This window comes from Protopterus annectens, chromosome 15.part0 (genome assembly GCF_019279795.1).
Source record: "Protopterus annectens isolate FY-2018-M chromosome 15.part0, PAN1.0, whole genome shotgun sequence".
Lineage (NCBI taxonomy): Eukaryota > Metazoa > Chordata > Ceratodontiformes > Protopteridae > Protopterus > Protopterus annectens.
In genome coordinates this window covers 136,611,506-136,629,316 of record NC_056749.1, presented here as the reverse complement: position 1 = coordinate 136,629,316, position 17,811 = coordinate 136,611,506, and the positions used below count along the sequence as shown (strand labels likewise).

Genomic DNA, 17,811 nt, shown 5'->3' with positions numbered 1-17,811 from the left:
CAAAACAAATGACAATTACAAATGGAATCCTAAGGAATATATGAAATTGGCACAATCCACTTATAAGACAAAAACAAAAGGGGTAACAATTATATGGAAAACAAATGTGATTAACCCAGAAATCACTTATAAGTATGAAGACAAAGAAGGCCTTATGGCATTAGTAATAGTTAAATATACTAACAGAATATACACCCTAGCCAATCTATACTGGTTCCCAGGCACTGGATCAAGAACTGTTAAAAACACTTGGATTTCATTTCAAATGATTATAAAGGCAACTTAATATTAGGAGGAGATTTTAACTATATATTCAATATTTCTGAAGCTACAAATAAAAGGCCGCTGCGTACATCTGCTATATCAAAAGCTTTAAACAAGTGGGTAGAATCATTTCATCTTGTAGATACTTTCAAATTTAAAGAAGATAAATCTTTGTTTTTCAATCACGATCACAGATTTGGTACCCAAAGCAGAATAGATAAAATATTTGCTGCCCATGACTTACACTATAAAATCATTAATTTCTCAATCACTCCCTGCCCCTTTTCAGACCACAATTCATTGATACTAAAACTTCAAAATGGGTACAAACCATTAATCTTTAACTCCAAAATTCCAGCATATACAACTAAAATTAGAGAGTTAAAACCCTGGTTATTATCTGAATTACAGTTCTTCTTGTATATTAAATTATACCACAGAGATAAACTAATAATATGGAACTCATTAAAAGCTTACATATATGGTAAAACCCTAACTTGGTATAAAAAAAAAATCAGAGAATGGGATTCTGAATTATTAGATCTACAATTCAAACTTTAGTCAGTAAAAGCAGAAACAAATAAAAATTATTTGGAGATGAAAAAGAAAGTAGAAGTATTAAACAATAAATACAAGGAAATTCTAACACATAAAACTAGTTTAGCTTTAGAAAAACTAAAAATGAATACCATTTGGCTTCTCCTAAATATGTACATAATTTATCCACAAGAATCAAAATACAATCAAAAGCTAATAACATTAAAAGTATCTTCCATGAAAAGAAAGGGAAAATGTCTCCGATATAGATGACATTCTTGATGCCTATAGAAATCACTATATGGAACATTTCCAAAAAGAAAATATACATATTGATCAATTAAATCTAGATGAAAAATGTTCCAATATAAAAAAATACCAGAAAAAAACTAGATCTGCAAAGCACCTATACCCTACAAAGAAATTACAGATACAATAAAATAGAGTAAAAATAATAAAGCTCCAGGTACAGAAGGTATAATTATGGAGATATATAAACTTTTTCATTCAAAGTTACTATCCCTCTTCCATAAAAGTCTATTAGAAATTCAGTCACAAGCTTTAACACTACCCTCTTGGAGATGTTCCTTAATCACACCAATCCTAAAGGAAAGCAAATCCCCAAACATCTATACCTCATATAGACTTGTATCATTATTAAATAATGACTACAAGATATTTATGACAATGTTAACAGAATGAAAATACCACTATCCAAAACTATAAATAATGATCAAACTGGATTTATATATCCTAGACACACACATGACAATATTAAAAGGATAATTTCTCTTAAGGATTATATTAATAAAGAAAATAAAGAAACACTCATAATTGGCTTAGATATAGAGTAAGCCTTTGATTCCCTAAATTGGGACTATTTATTCAAAATTCTGGTGTTAAATGAATTTCCTCCTTCCTTTGTTAATCTACTAAAGAATATATATACAAATAATTTAGCGTATGTTAAGCTAGGTCCTTTCACCTCTGAATCTATACATATAACAAAAGGTACTAAACAAGGATGTCCCATGTCACCGATTCTATTTGCTTTAGCTATTGAAATATTGGCAGACTCAATAAGTGACAAACATCTACTCCGGTGTTTGTATTATATGCAATACAATTCTAAAGTAATGCTCTTTGCTGATGACATATTAACATTATCCAATACAAGAGAGACATTAGAAGAATCAGATATTTTAATTGACACATTTTCAGGACTCCATTTCAATAACTAAAAATCAAAATTATTTAAAAAAAAAAAAAAAAAAAGAATTGCAGACGAAGGGGGATCATATTATAGGGCAACAAAAATCTACCTTAAAATATCTAGGAATTTAGTTATGCAAGGATAATAATGAATTAGTCTCAAAAAACTATAATATCATCATCAATACAATTAAAATCTCTGTGGAAAAGTGGAACAAAATAATATTAACATTTGAAGATAGACTACAGTTAATAAAAATGGTTTTACTACCCAAGATTCTATACATAGCTTTGGCAATACAACTGTTACCAGAAAGGAATATACTCAAAGAAATAAACTCATGGCTAATAAAATTTGTATGGTTTCCCAAAAGAAAGAGAACAGCTTTAATACGTCATATCAGACCGTGGGAACAGGAAGGATTAAACTTTCCTGATACAGAAACATATATAAAAACATCAATATCTAAAACAATCTCAGACTGGATAAGTCCAAATTATTCTGAAAATTGGAAAGAATTACTAACTGTAATATCAACAAATTAATTTGATTTACAAAAAAATGTCAAATAACAGATAAAAATAATTTGCCACGACACGTTATGTATTAGTATGCAATACCATAACTAAGCCCACTAAAACTCTTATAATTATTACATTGACTCATTTAGGATAATTATTAATGCAAATATAGATTTAAAAATCTGGTCTGATCTTTTAATACTATTCATAGTTAGAAAGAGCTAGCCACATAAAATATACATTGAAATAATTCCTTGGAACAGAAAGGATTTGTTTGTTGGTTTCAATGCATCAAAGAGCTAAAAGTTCTGGATATGCAAACAATACCAACATACAAAATTCCATAACAAGATTAGCTAACGATGCAAAGCATTCTGACGTATTCGCAAGACTTATGCATAATTAGTAATTCTTCATTTAAAGAAATACCTACACTTATGAAATACCTATATGAAATCATATATGATTATGACATGGGAAATAGTATTTCAAAATTTTACAGGATATCGATAAATTATAAACACCCAAATTCTCATATTGGAATTATATAACAAAAGGACGCTCATTACAACTAACTGAACAAATTAAATCAAATATTTTATTATTAATAAAACATACATCCTTTACACAATACTGGAAAGTTTTTAATTGGAAATGCTTGCACAGAGCATTCTTAACTCCAGATAGAATTATTAAAATTAATTCTTTCACAAAGGAAATCTGTTGGAGGTGTGAGCAAATACACAATGCAGATTGGAATCACATTTTTTTCGACTGTGTTAAAATTAAGCCATTTTGAAATGGTATTAAAAACATTTTACAAGCTTTATTTAATGAATCGTTTAGATTATCTAAAGCTCTAGTATTATTACAGCTGGATGTATCTAGTTTGGACAATACTTGGCAATCTCAAGGAAGTGTATAACAAGAAGATAGAATACAAACAATACTGACTTTGGAAGACTTCTACAGCCTACTGAAGACCACAGCATTGTTGGAAATTACAATTAAAGAATTAAGGATTCATCCTTAGCCATTTATTAACACTCCATGGAAAAAAGTCTTATCATTGACTGACATTTTACAATAACTGAACAGATACACTCTAATAACTGGATTGTTATACCTAAAAAGTAATTGTATATATTGAGCTCTGTTACAGTGTCAGGCTGATGTAAATAATGTACATAGTTATTTAAGATGTATACAAATACTATGGAATGTATTCAACTGTATTTCAAAAATAAAAAATTGAGATAAATTTAAACTACAGTAATTATATCGCTCCTCTCCAACATACTTGAGAAATGCATTCAAAAGCAATCGTTAAACCATCTCCTGCAGAAGAGAACTATCCTCCACAAAACATTGGCTTCAGTCTTTCCACAGTTCTAATGCTGCACTTCGTCTGTATAACTTTATTGATAGTATCTAGAGATAACAGCAAACTAGTCTCCTCCTTATTTCTACACTTGTCTAAAGCCTTCACAATTTATCACAGCAAGCATCTATTACAAATGTCCTCAGTAGGTCTGTCAACCCTCCCTTCCATGGTTCAAAGGTTACCTCTTCAATGAGTATCAGGTCAGTTAAACGGTACTCTACACTCTTGCCATCCCTCCCAATCACCGCTAGTGTACCACAAGTTTCTAGCCTTGGTCCCATTCTTACCAACACCCTCCATACATCCACATAACAAGCTTCCCTAATATAATAAACGGAGGACTCCAGACTGATTTGCACATCTGCCAACACGACACACCTCAATAAAATTACTCAGGAAGCTGGTGAAACATGGCTTAACTCACAACTCATGCTCACCCCTGCCCCCCACCTAGAAAAACAAGCTATTTTTTCCCCAAATCTTGCTCTCGTAAAAAAAAAAAATTTAAGTCCTCTCTCCCTCTTGATAATACAGCCAGTGAAGTCACTTCACTTAGCAAATTATTAGGGATAATAGTAGATGATAATCTTAAATTCAACATGCATATACAAAATTGTACAAGAAAAACTCATCAAAAACTAGGGATCTTTTACAAAACCAGAAACTCTCTCACCAACTAAAACTACACATCATTACTTATCTTCTCACACACTTATTTATGGTGCTCTGATCCTTACTAACCTCCAGACATCACACAAATCAAAACTTGAACAATGCTATTACAAAAGCTGCTAAATTTGCAGCAAATACCCTTTAAAGAATTCACCAATGTATAGCACTAAAAAGCCTACATCGGTTAGAACTACCCCATCAACTAATATACAGACAGCTTCTTATCAGCAATAAAATTATCCTGTCCAACACTAAATGCCATTCTACACAACTAAGTTCCCAATTGGTCATTACGATCCAATGACCAAAAACTACTGTCTGTTCATAAACCTATCAAATCTACTGGACATAGTCTGTACTCATATCATGTTGCTCAGGCCTGGAACTCCTTTACCATCGGTTCAATAGCCTCTCTCTCATGATTAAAACCATCCGGAAAGACTTCCCAGCCAAAATCTGGCTTTATTCTTGCTCACCACCAGGATAAACTACATCTCTAAACGTAAACAAGTACCTATTAATACCTTACACCTACCTCTCCCTTCTTCACTTACTTCCTTACTTCTACCAATTTCTCTCCCCTGGCATTCTCTTTAAATGTACTGTAAGTCTGCATTTCCTCTCACTTCATATTGCAGTTCCTGTTAGTAATGTACTAACTTACCTTTAATGTCTTTATAAACTGGCTAAGATTTCTCTAAATATTAATTCATGGTCATATAATTTGTGTCCATTTCTTAACCAATGTTTTTATACTGTGTCTAATTTGGTACAATTAAACTGTAGATATTTTGCACTATTTTTGAAGACTGTAAAATTATTATTATTAAAAAACGTTCTGCAATACTTTGAAGCTTTTCCTCCCAGGCCTCCACTGAAAATGGGCTCCTATCCAGTTGGACTTTCCCTGTAATCAAATATCAATAAATAAAAAAAAATCAAAATAAATAAATAAATATTGGAAAATCCTTGTCATGAAGGCAAGATCTCAAAAGGTGTTGGCAATCCAGGTAGCTGTAGAAGTGATGTGCCTTCATGTGCATCTAATGGATCAGCTAGGAGATTGATATAGACACTCATGTCACTATGAGGGCCTATAAAGCCATTTGTGCATACTCTCACTCACTTGCTCAATGCAGGCTACTGTTACTGATTTCTTATTACCAAATCCATGTTCCAGGTTTTAGATGCTCTTTTGGCACCCATAGACTCCCGTTTGCTGGTGTATGTAGCCAACTAGAACCATCACTCCCTGTCTACAGGATGGGGTCACAAGTATCAGCTGCATACTCTCACCTTCCTTCACCCTGCTCCTCCAGCATCTGAATGGCTATATGAACTTTGAGTCATCTTGTTTGTAGGCAGGATTCTATCACTAAACTGTTGAGACAGGCATATGGGACCTTAATATAATGTTGCATTAGAAGAATATCACCTAATCAGTACACCACTCCCCTTGTATTGCAACATCAACACAAAAACATGAATCCAAACACCTAGTCTGGGGTAGGAACCTGATATTCCTGGCCTCAAAAATAAAGTGTGCATTCTGATGGTGTAATCATAATGGCCCAGTGTAGCATGGGCTAGTATTCTGCCATGCATAAGAGAAGGGACAGAACTTCGAAACTAAAGGTTACAGCTAAACTGTAAAATGCAGCATAAAAGGAGCAATTAGCTAAGCCTAGAGAAGTTAAAAACTTATTTAGCCCAATCAATAAGGACACAAAGAAGAATTTATAAAACAAAAAAATGATAGGATCGCAAGACAACAATGAAGAAGCACTTGGAGAAGAAGGCAGGAAAACAGAAATGGGTCCGGCGTCTTGGGTGTGACGCAACCATACAGCCGAGGAGCTTATGAATAAGGAGGGAGGAGAAAATGTTGGGGACCAATGTCCCTAGTACAAGAAGTGAAGGTGCTTAGGCAGTTAGTGAAAGCTACATTCAGGAATCCAGCAGCAGCATGACAAAGAAATAAAATGCATACAAGTGCAATATTAGCAAAAGAAAGCTGGGTCTGTTGCAAAAACGCAGAAGACACAGCCTTCAAGTTATGGAAAGGCAGTAGTGACAATGGAGAGGAAAAGGGAAAGCAGCAGCACCAATACAAAGAGGTGCACAGAAAGACCGAGAGGCAGAGATGAATGCAAAGTACAGTGAAGGAATTCTGGTCACAGCAATGAATGAGGAAGCAGCAAGATATGCAGGAAAAGTAGTGGTAACAACACTTACAAAATGTACCTTAAGAAGTGCGGTTAGTGCGCTAGCATAATTAGGCAGAGTGCAGGAGGTACTGGAAGAGTAAAACATTATAGCAGGGCCTGTGCCAGCGGACACTGACAAAAACAGGTATTCCCAGGAAGAAGGATCAGCACTATCACAAGCATACCTCTCAACTGTCCATATTTTTGCAGAATGTTCAGATTTTTGTCTCATATTTTAGACTGTTCTTCATAAAAGTTGTGGTTTTCTGGCACATCATGGAGGATTGATGTCAGTAAATAATGACAGACATTTGATTTTCATGATTCATATCTTGCAAAAAAATGCATGCCAACACAAATTCTGTTATTCTAGCAACTTTTGCAGTTTACAAGAACAATATTTAAAATCTGTCTCTATTTTCGTCCCTTAGTCTCTCTATTATTTTAAGCTTTGTACAGATTTCCTGTACTAAGACATTAGGAGGTATGCTTACAGGAAGTCAGGCAGACAAACAGTATACAAAGGCCAGCACAAAAGCTTAGTGGCTGAAACAAAGAATAGGGAGCTTGACAGGGGAAAGGGTCAGTAGCACTGAGTGCCACATGCATTACAGGGTTAGATATCAATGCCAAGGTTGACATCTGGGATTTCACTTTTAACATCTCTATCTAGCAACCATTGCAGAGTCTGGGTAGCTTCCTGAAGCAGGTCACACTGGAATATAAGCAAGTGGGACAGTTTATGGCTGTCAAGTAAGCAGAAAGCTCATGTAAAAGAGCCTGTCCAACAGGAGATGTCTTTCTTAACAGACGGAATATAAACTTGGTGGTGGTGAAGGGGGATATGTTTAAGGTAATCTACCACAGGAACCTGGGCCAAACAAGTCCAGACCATTCAGTGCTGGAGGAACTTATTCGGTCTCCCTGACACAGGGGCCACCATTTCAGAGTTCCTAAAAGAAGATGTCAAAGCCAGCTGCGCATGGCCCACTTGCTCATAGCTGAACAAGTCTGTGTGTTCCAGTACAAAACACTCTAATCTGAAAACTATTTCTAAATATACTTTCACCACATTTGAGCAACCTCAGAGTCTGCACATTTAGAAACAAAGGGTATGGCAGCAGAGCCCCCATTGGGGGGGGGGGGGGGGTGCAGGGTGCTTCCACCTTTCCAAAAAATTTTTGTTACCTCACTGCCAAGCAAGAGTATAAGCATATGACTGATCAGCAACAAGTTATCAACACTTGAATAAATGGTGCAAGGGATACTGTAGTACAGCCATCCTGGTTACCAAATAAACCATCTTTTCAGCTCAAGGAAATTTCTAAGAGAAGACTTAGGAGACTGGAAGGCTTCCCTGCAAGATGCATTCTATAGAGGAAAGGTCTTCCGCAGTCCATCCTATTTTAATATGAATTATCTCCAAAATTTCTCCAAACTTGGGTTAATCTGGGTTAGGATTATGGGAACAAGCTTTCTCAACTTCAACTATGCCTAGGGCAGGAGACTCCAATACTCTTGTAGTTTATCTTTACCTTCCTTTTGACCTTAGAAAGGAAGGCTACAAGGAAGAACATAGAGCTTATCAGAACAAAGCCTCTGCATATCACTGAAGCCTCCAGTCCCTCTTTCTTCTAGGGATGAGGTAGGATGGCTAAAAAGGTAGTCATGTATGGTCCTCTAACTTGAAACAAGATGGAGTCCAATGTCAAGTAAAGTTCTGTTTCATCAGTATCAAAACCAAAACTGCCATTATAACTCATACTGCAATGATGGACTCTCAGGAGTCGAAGGCTGAATTAACCTTAATATCAGAGATCAACTTACTGGTCAACACTGTGGTCAGCAATGAAGGCATTGACATCAATGACCAAAAAGCCATCACTTGGGGTGTACAAAGTGAGAGAACTGTGACCACCTTTGACCCTGAAGCTTTGACCTTCAGCCCTGCTGCATAAGGGTCACCTAAAGCTAATGTTGCCAAGGTCAGAATTCCCAGCATCAACTGTAGGGTCAACAGTGAAAAGTTTAAGTCAAGAGTTGTATTCCCAACATCAAGGCTGCAGTTGACCCCAGTGGCACCACAAACTGACAAAATGTCAAAGAAGACAGATCAGTGGACTCACTGTTTCATCACCTGATTCCATAACCAGTAATGAATGTGCTCAACTCACCACAATGTTAGTGAGCTTGGAGGCCTACAACCTTGTAGAGCACAGTCACTAAGGTGCAGCAGTTTGCTGTAGTCAAGTTATACCAGGCTGGAACTACAGAACCTGACTGACTTCAAAGAACAGGGGTTCATGGAGTCCAAAGCCTGTGCTTGAAGGCCAGTGATGAGGTATTGCTTATTCTTGGGGGGGGGGGTGACTCCTTCAATAAAACAATTACACAAAGTCTGTGGACTCTAGTCCTGTTCTTCCCCCCCCCCCAAAAAAAAAGCAGAGGAAGGTTTACCTTACATAGGAAAGCGATTTTCACTTGGTCTGGGCAAGCTTACCATGAGCAGAAGTCTATGCAGAAACACTAGGAGAAACCCTTACAGGAAGAATACCTTGAAATTGCATAATAGGCTTCTGTTTCTCCAGTTCCACTCTACTTCATCCGTCATTAAAAGTAGTGCGTTTGAGGTTAGCAAAAATGTCCTAATGTTCTAAGAAATGTGCTTCCTGCAAATATTTAAAATAATCTGTGGGCTTGTCTTGTGTGGTGTGGCAGTTTTAGATGCACATACATTATTTAAATTTATAACATTTTTCTAAATTCCATATCCTCTCTTTCTCCATCACTTCCAAATCATCTAAGAAACTAACAGTAGTATCATATAAGGCATTAAACAGTATAGTATATCTTAGGCAAACTATTACAAAATTACAAACTGCAGAGCAATATCAAAGAGCACAGAAAACTGCCTTCCAAAATGGTTGCACATAGATTAACAGCTTAACTTCAGCTCTCCCAGTGTGAAAACAGAAACTCAGAAGGCCAGTAGACTTGTATGTTTACAGGTAAATTTCAGTAACTGGCTAGTAAGTGCACTGCCTGGATTCCTGGAAAAAAGAAAGAGAACCTGGAAAAAAATCATCTCTAAAAAGTGAGGAAGACTGACTGACTAGGGAAAGTTCTGCAGCTGTTCAGCAAAAAGTAATACCACCTCCAAGCATAACTTCCAGTAAACCACAGGACATTACAAGACAACTACACATAGACCTGGTTAAAAAATAAACCAAACAACAAAACACTTGAAAAATAGAAGAAACTTTAAATAGATATTCAGATGAAGTGTTAAAGCTAAAAAAATCAGAGGCTGAAATGAAGAAAAGCATGGCTGAATATGAGACTGCTTAGGAAAAGAAATTTCAAAAAATAATAGAATTATAGGGCAGAGCATGCAAGGAAAACCTCAGATTTTCAGCTATACCAGAGAAGCTGGAAGGAACACTATTAATTTTATGAAAGCACAAATAAGCAACTAGACTGGTATTCCAGAGCAGGAGTTGTTAGCTGAAAGGGCACATCATGCGTATGGTCTAAACCTGGCTACAAGAAAGCAACCTAGACCATTATTAGTAAAGATGCAATCCTACCAGCAGAGGGAGTTGATTCTGACAAAGCTGTGGCAGAAGGACAAAATACTAAAAGTGGGAGACAGCATACTGTTTATGGAGAATGGATTACTCATACACCAGGAAGGGGAGTAAATTCTTTCCACTATTCAGGGAATGTTGAGATGCAGAAGTGACATTCAAACTGCTGTATCAAGCTGTCTTCAAAATATTCTTCCCTGGAGTGACAAAATCATTATTGATGAAGTACATGCTAAGGAGGAAATACAAAAGTTTGTCTCACAAAAAGTTAGCTGTGAAACAGAAGGAAATCCTGCATCTTGCACCTTTGGTTATAAAGACCACAGAGAGACTGCGAAAATGCTGGAGAGAAGGAAGGAAGCATGACAGTTGACTAGAACAATCAAGAGCACATTGGAAACAAAGCAGAGACAGGATCTGGGAAATGGAGATAAACAGTAATAAAAATCAGTAACAAAGTGGGATTACAATGCAATAATTATATTTGTGAAACATGACATATCATGAAAATCTGGAAATACTGGACTTTTTCAGAATAGGTTTGTCTTGTGGGGGACTGTGATGATGTGAGGTACTATCAGTTATGCCAGAAGTATGTCAGTGGATATGTAACATATGCCACCACACCTAACTAGAATTTAGTAAATTATATGTTATTTTAATATCAAACTGATTGGTCCAGATGTTTGTGTTGAAAATGAATTTGTAAAGCTGCTTGTGTTAAAAGTGTATCAACAGTGTGCCCTGCTGTGCAGAAAAGAAATGTACATGCATTTTTGTAACTGTTTAAATGTACAGTGGACATAAAAAGTGTACACACCCCTGTTAAAATACCAAGTTTTTGTGCTATAAAAAATGAGACCACAAGAATCATTTCAAAACTTTTCCCACCCTTAATTTGACCTATAACCTGTACAATTCAACTGAAAAACAAACTAATCCGTTAGGACAATAAATATAAAAAATAAAAAATGTACACTTAAACTGGCTGCACAAGAGTGCACACCCTTAAACTAATACTTTGTTGAAGGACCTTTTGATTTAAATTACAGCCTTCAGTCTTCTTGGGTACACATGTGCCATCAATTAAAGAGATTCTGATTAACACCAAATAAAGTTCAGCTGTCCTAGTAAGACTTTCCTGACATTTACTCAGTTGCCTGCTACAACAAAAACCCATGGTTCGCAATGAGCTTAAAAAGCATCCAAGGGTAATTGTTGAAAGGTATTAGTCAGGAAAAGGTTACAAAAAAATTTCCACAGCATTCTATATACCATGGAACACAGTGCAGACAGTCATAAAAAAAGGAGAAAATATGGGACAACAGTGACGTTGCAAAGAACTGAACGTCCCTCCAAAATTGATAAAGACAAGACAAAAAATGGTTGAGGGAGGTCTGCCAAGAAACTTACACCAACACTGAAGGAGCTGCAGGAATTTCTGGCAAGTACTGGTTGTGTACTGTATGTGACAATCTACCGTATTCTCCATATGTCTCGGCTATTGGGTAGGGTTGCAGGCTTTTCTTACACAGAAAAACATCCAGGCCTGGCTAAAATTTCCAAAACAATACTTCTAGCCACCCAAACGCATGTGGGAAACTGTTATGATCCGATGAGACCAAGGTTGAACTTTTTGGACAAAATTGGAACCTGACATAGAAGGATCCTTCACCTACTTCATCTTGCCTTGCTCTATTAAGTAGGAACCATAATTCTCTAGGTCAGTCAGAAAAACAGTGAGGATAATTAAGTATTGTTTTTTTTTTTTCTGAAAATGTGTGAATCTTTCCAGCTGTCTTATTTTTAATATTTCCTGTGACTGAAACTCTGGTGTTTACTGTAGCTAGATATTTCATATTTTTATTATTTATTATTAAATATTTAAACTTTTAATTGTGGCTAGTTCTTTAGAAAATATGTTAACCTTTGAGAGCATTTACATCTATTGATAACACTCCTGAAGCCTAGCTGTTTGGTCAACATTACCATTTGTATTAACATTAATTTCAGTCAGTATAACTGGGTACCCTTGCAAGAGACTAAGGTGGCTGGCTTTGTAGTGTTGGTGGCAGTGATAACTACCTTATAATCTGGGCAGAAGGAGACACAGTGGGGAAATCTGTGCCAGCCTTTCCCAGGTGTGTGTGTGTGTTTGTGTGTGTGTAAATCAAATCTCACAGCGTGCGCATGTCAGCTACTTGGAGCAGGGGCACGAAGCACTGGTTTGAGAGAGAGACAGAGAGAGAGTGGTGGAGGACTTTGCTTGGGCACTCAGCTGAGGACTTAGCTGTGTCAGTGGGGAACCTTATTGGGGACCTGGGGAGAGACAGATGTAAGGAAATCCAGACCCTAAGATGACTGTATTCTCTGTGCGCTCTTAAGGGAAATTGTACTTGAAGACAGCTCTGCATCTGGAAATATTCAGTGTATCCATTTGTATTCCAAGGGAATGCCCCTCTCCAGTGTCATTGGTGAGGATTCAGGCCCTTGGATTACTAGCCCAGAGTTGGGACATCACAGGGACTCTGAAGTATATGCCCTACTTAATGTCATTAATGCTCAGAAAAATGCTTTGGGGAGAAAGTGAGAGTGTTAATTTTAAGTAAAGAAAACATTTTTTCTTAACAGTACTGCTTTTGTACATGCTATAAAGTTTTCAGTTATTTTTAAGTGTAATGAGGATTGTAAATGGATGCTGCTGTTTTTTTTCCCTTTCTTTCTCCCTTCTTTTTTTTCTTCTTGTTCAGTTAAGAAATGTAGGCACTGTAATGTAAAAAAAAAAAAAAAAAAAAAGCCTGGTTAAAAGAGCACGAGAAAAGAAAAATGAATGTGCTTTTTCTCTTTCTTGCATGGAGGAATGACTGGATTAAGGACCTTAAACAGCTTGGGTAACAAGTTTTAAGAGAAAGCATGTAAATGAAAAATTATGGAATATTATGAGGCTTTTTTCTAGCAAATTAATACATCTCTAGCAGCAATTCTGTACCTGGCCCTCAGGTTTCCATGGAGACAATCTAATAGAGAAAAATTGGTTATAGTCTGCTGGAGAGCGACTGGCTTGGGAAAAAAAGAAAGGAGAAACTGGTTAGGAGATAATGTTCTCTGAAAGCGCTCAGGGGTTTTTCCAGATGGTAAAGTTAAAAAGACAAGACAAAACCAGTTAGCATTTAGTAGAAGCTCAGGCTGCACCATGTGTCTTAGCATGGATACTATTTATTTTACATTAACTCAAGTCTGAGTATTTGAAGATGTATATAGCTGTGTGTGTTAGCATTAAATTATCAGGTTTGGGGGGGTTGTTTTTTTTTTTTCCGTCTGAGGGCTTTCAATAAAACAAAGTTTTGTTAAGAAGTGACATGGGCTCAAATGGATATGACAGGAAACTATATAAAAATTCAACCTGCCAAACAGTGTATGTTAACACAAAAGCTGGAACTAGACATTTAACAAAAACGGTGTTATAAATAAAAGGTGGGGATAACTTTTTTTAATACAATGATACTTTCTGTAATGTCTTTAATGTCAATTATCTCACAGATAAATACAAAAAAGAAAGAATAGCAAACTATATTAAACATGTAGACTGCAAATAGCTATGCTACAGGAGACACACTTGGAAAGAACTGAACAAGTGAATTTGAAAAAGGTTTTCAGAATGGTTATTCATCAGAATATCTGGGACAAAGGAAAAGAGGAGTACTTATATCAATTGCAACAGGAGCTCCAACAGTGACATTAGAGGATAAAAAAGATAATAATGGCAAATTTGTAGTGCTAAGGGGCTACTGGCAAGGGAGGAGGATTACACTGGCATGTATTTATGTTCCACCTAAAACTGCTATAATGACGCTTAAGAAAATTCTGGGAGAAAATCAATTTTCAGCAGTGAATATGTGTCGGGGGCAGGGCAGTAGGGAAAGTATAACAAAGGAGGGTAGATTTTTGAAGAAATTTATGTAAATATTTGGCATGGAAGATGCGAATTCAGTACTAGGAATTCGGAGTGAATTTACATATTACTCTCCAAGATATAAAAAAGTACAGTTTTGTACCTTCCATAAATGTAGATGTTCGAGTGCTAATACAGCTGCAGTCATAACAGATGGGTTATCCTGCCGTCAGGTGGGTCCTCGGTCTGCCGAATTCCAAAGTCTAAGTCCGGCGTCGGTTGTCGTCGCTTCTTTCCTGACGTCAGTGCGGCAGGGGTATAAAGAACCAGCCAACGCCATTTTCTTCAGTTTTTCTTGCCCCAGATGTCAGGTGCCCCCAGAAGGAAGGCAAAACATAAACTTATGTAATAATGCAATGTAATACAATTAAAAAACAGTAGTTTGCAAGCAAATACACCATAAAAGAATACCCCAATCAGGTTGTATGAGGAGGTGTTTGTCATAAGGCCTGTCCCAAGAGGGGATGGAGGGAGGGAAACCTAGACTGCAGCTGTATTAGCACTCTAACATCTACATTTATGGTAGGTACAAAACTGTACTATGTTCATCGTGCATACAGCTGCAGTCATAACAGATGGGTAGAATCCCAAAGCTAAAAAGGGGTGGCAGGCACTAAGTGGAACTAGGAGGAGCAAGGATGCCCTGCAAGACTGCTGTGGCAAAGCCCGCTCTAGATTTAGAGTATAGTGGAAGGTGATAGTGCTTGGAGAAAGTGTGCACAGAACTCCAAGTGGCTGCTTCCAAAATATCCCTGGTAGGAACCCCCCTGAGGAAAGCTGCAGAGGTAGCTGTGGCCCTTGTGGAGTGAGATCTTATGCTTGTAGGGTACAGTTTTTCCATGAAATGAGTAAAAAAAGCGTATGCAGTGGGCTATCCATTTTGAGATTGTCTGTTTGGAAATAGCCATTCCTTGAGCACCTGTAGCATAGGACACAAAGAGTTGCTCTGATTTTCTGAATGGCTTTGTCCTGTCCAAATAATAACGAAGTTGTCTGTGAATGTCCAAGGAATGTAGTAGTCTTTCCCCTTTGTTTTGTGGGTTAGGATAAAAGGTAGGAAATAGCCATTCCTTGAGCACCTGTAGCATAGGACACAGAGTTGCTCTGATTTTCTGAATGGCGTTGTCCTGTCCAAATAATAACAAAGTTGTCTGTCAATGTCCAAGGAATGTAGTAGTCTTTCCCCTTTGTTTTGTGGGTTAGGATAAAAGGTAGGCAAGTGGATAGTCTGATTCAAGGCTACACTGGATACTACCTCTGGCATAAAGGAAGGGTTGGTTCATAAGGAAACTCTGTCCTGATGGAAAATGATGAAAGGTTGCACAGCCATGAGGGCTTGTAGTTCCGAAACCCTGCGTGCTGAGGTGATATCCAGAAGGAAGGCTGTTTTCCATGACAAATATTGCAGTTCTGTTGAAGCAGCTGGCTCAAATGGAGGCAGGGTCATTTTTTCTAAAATGAAGTTGAGGTCCCAAGCAGGTACTGGTGGTTTCCTTGGGGGTTTTATATTCTTAGCCCCTCTGAGGAACTGTCTTAAGAGAGGATGAGAGAATAAAGGAGGATCAGTGTTGTATTGTGCAGAAATGGCCAAGCATGGATCTTGATGGAGGAGAAGGAAAGTCCACTGTTTAACATCTCAGCTAGGTACTGTAATATCTGAGGTAAATTTAGTACCCAAGGATTCTGGCCCTTTTTCGGATTCCAGGCACAAAACCGTTTCCATTTGGCGGAGTAGGCTTTTCTAGTAAAAGGTCTTCTGGCCTCCAAGATGACATGCTGCACCTCCTTGGAGAGGAGGGTCTGTTGGGAAATCAAGGAATCCTCCATGCGGCTAGATTGAGGGTTTTCAGCTGACTGTGAAGAGTTTTGAAGTTGTGCTGGGTCAACAGAAGAGGCAGGATCCATGGTGGGGAATGCGTCAGGCTCTTCAGGAGTGGATACCAGTGTCGTCTTGGCCAGTCTGGAGCAATGAGAATCATCTTTTGCCTCTCTGCTCTGACTTTTAATAGAACTTTGGGCAGCAGAGGAAGAGGTGGAAAGGCATAGACTGTCAATGTTGTCCAATTGAAAGAAAGTGCGTCCACTTTCCAGGCCTGCGGATGATAGGTCCTTGAGCAAAATTTTTTCAGTTGGTAATTTCTGAGAGTAACAAAGAGATCTATGTCTGGCCGTCCCCATGCCTGAATTATCTTTGCGAAAACTTGAGGATGCAACTTCCATTCGTGTGGATCTGTCATATTTCTGCTTAGGTTGTCTGCCAGCGTGTTTTCCTTCCCTGGCAGGAATTGTGCTTGAAGTTGGATTTGCAATTCCAGAACCGTGTTCCAAAGGGACATGGCTAGTCTGCACAGGGGGTGTGAATGAGTTCCTCCCTGTTTGTATGTACCACATCACTGTGGTGTTGTCTGTCCTTATCAATAGCTGGCCTGGATGCAGTAGGTCTTTGAAGGCCATAATAGCATTTTGCACTGCTAGCATTTCCTTTTGATTGATGTGTAGGTGCTTCTCTTTTTGGGACCATTTGCCCTGAATGCACTGATCTGTCGTGTGCACCCCTCAGGCGTAGTCCGAGGCGTCTGTTGTGATGATTTGATTTGCATGAGGCATGCAGAAGGGGAGACCTATGTTTCTTTGGCATGCTTGAGCCCACCACAGAAATTCCTTTTGAAGACATGGAATGAGTGGTATTATTGTTTCCAAACTGTGGCTGTGTTGAGACCATAAGTTTTTTAGGTACCATTGAAGTTTCCTCATATGCAGCTTTGCACATGGGATCAGCAGGATGCAAGATGCCATGAATCCCAGAGCCTGCAGGACTTTCCTTGCAGTCAGCCTGGTGAAGGCTGCCATTTTTCTGAAGTATTGAGATAGTTGCCCTTGCTTCTCTGGCATGAAGTAGGCCATCTGGGTGTTTGTATTCAAGCTGGCACCCAGGAAAATTATTGCTTGAGAGGGTATTAGTTTTGATTTCTTTTTGTTGACTGTGTATCCCAGAAAGTTCAACAATTTTATTGCAAACGCCAGGCGTTTCAGAAGTATGTGCTTGCTGTCCGCTTGGATCAGGCAGTCTTCCAGATATGGGTATATTTGTATCCCTTGAAGTCTGCAGAAGGCAATTACTGATGCCAGGCATTTCGTAAACACTCTGGGCGCAGTAGATAAGCCAAAGGGCAATGCAGAGAATTGATAATGGGTTGAACCTGCAAGAAATCTGAGGTATCTTCTGCAATCATGTCTGATAGGGACATGCAGGTATGCCTCCTTGAGGTCCAATGTTACCAGCCAAGACTCCTTGCCCAGCATGGGAAGAAGCTGCTGTAATGTGAGCATCTTGAATTTTGGTACAAGTAAATATGTGTTTAGGATGGATAGGTCCAAAATAGGTCTCCAATCTTTGTCCTTCCTTGGTACCAGGAATAGTCTGGAATAAAAACCTTGACCCTGTTCTTTTGCAGGTACCTCTTGAATAGCTTA

At 37.9% G+C, this 17,811-nt stretch overlaps 1 protein-coding gene across 1 annotated transcript in view; it reads right to left on the bottom strand.

Moving 5' to 3' along the window:
* TBC1D8B (TBC1 domain family member 8B) overlaps positions 1-17,811 on the bottom strand; it is a gene marked incomplete in the record, with an annotated part of 1,684,663 nt that overhangs the window by 1,534,785 nt on the left and 132,067 nt on the right.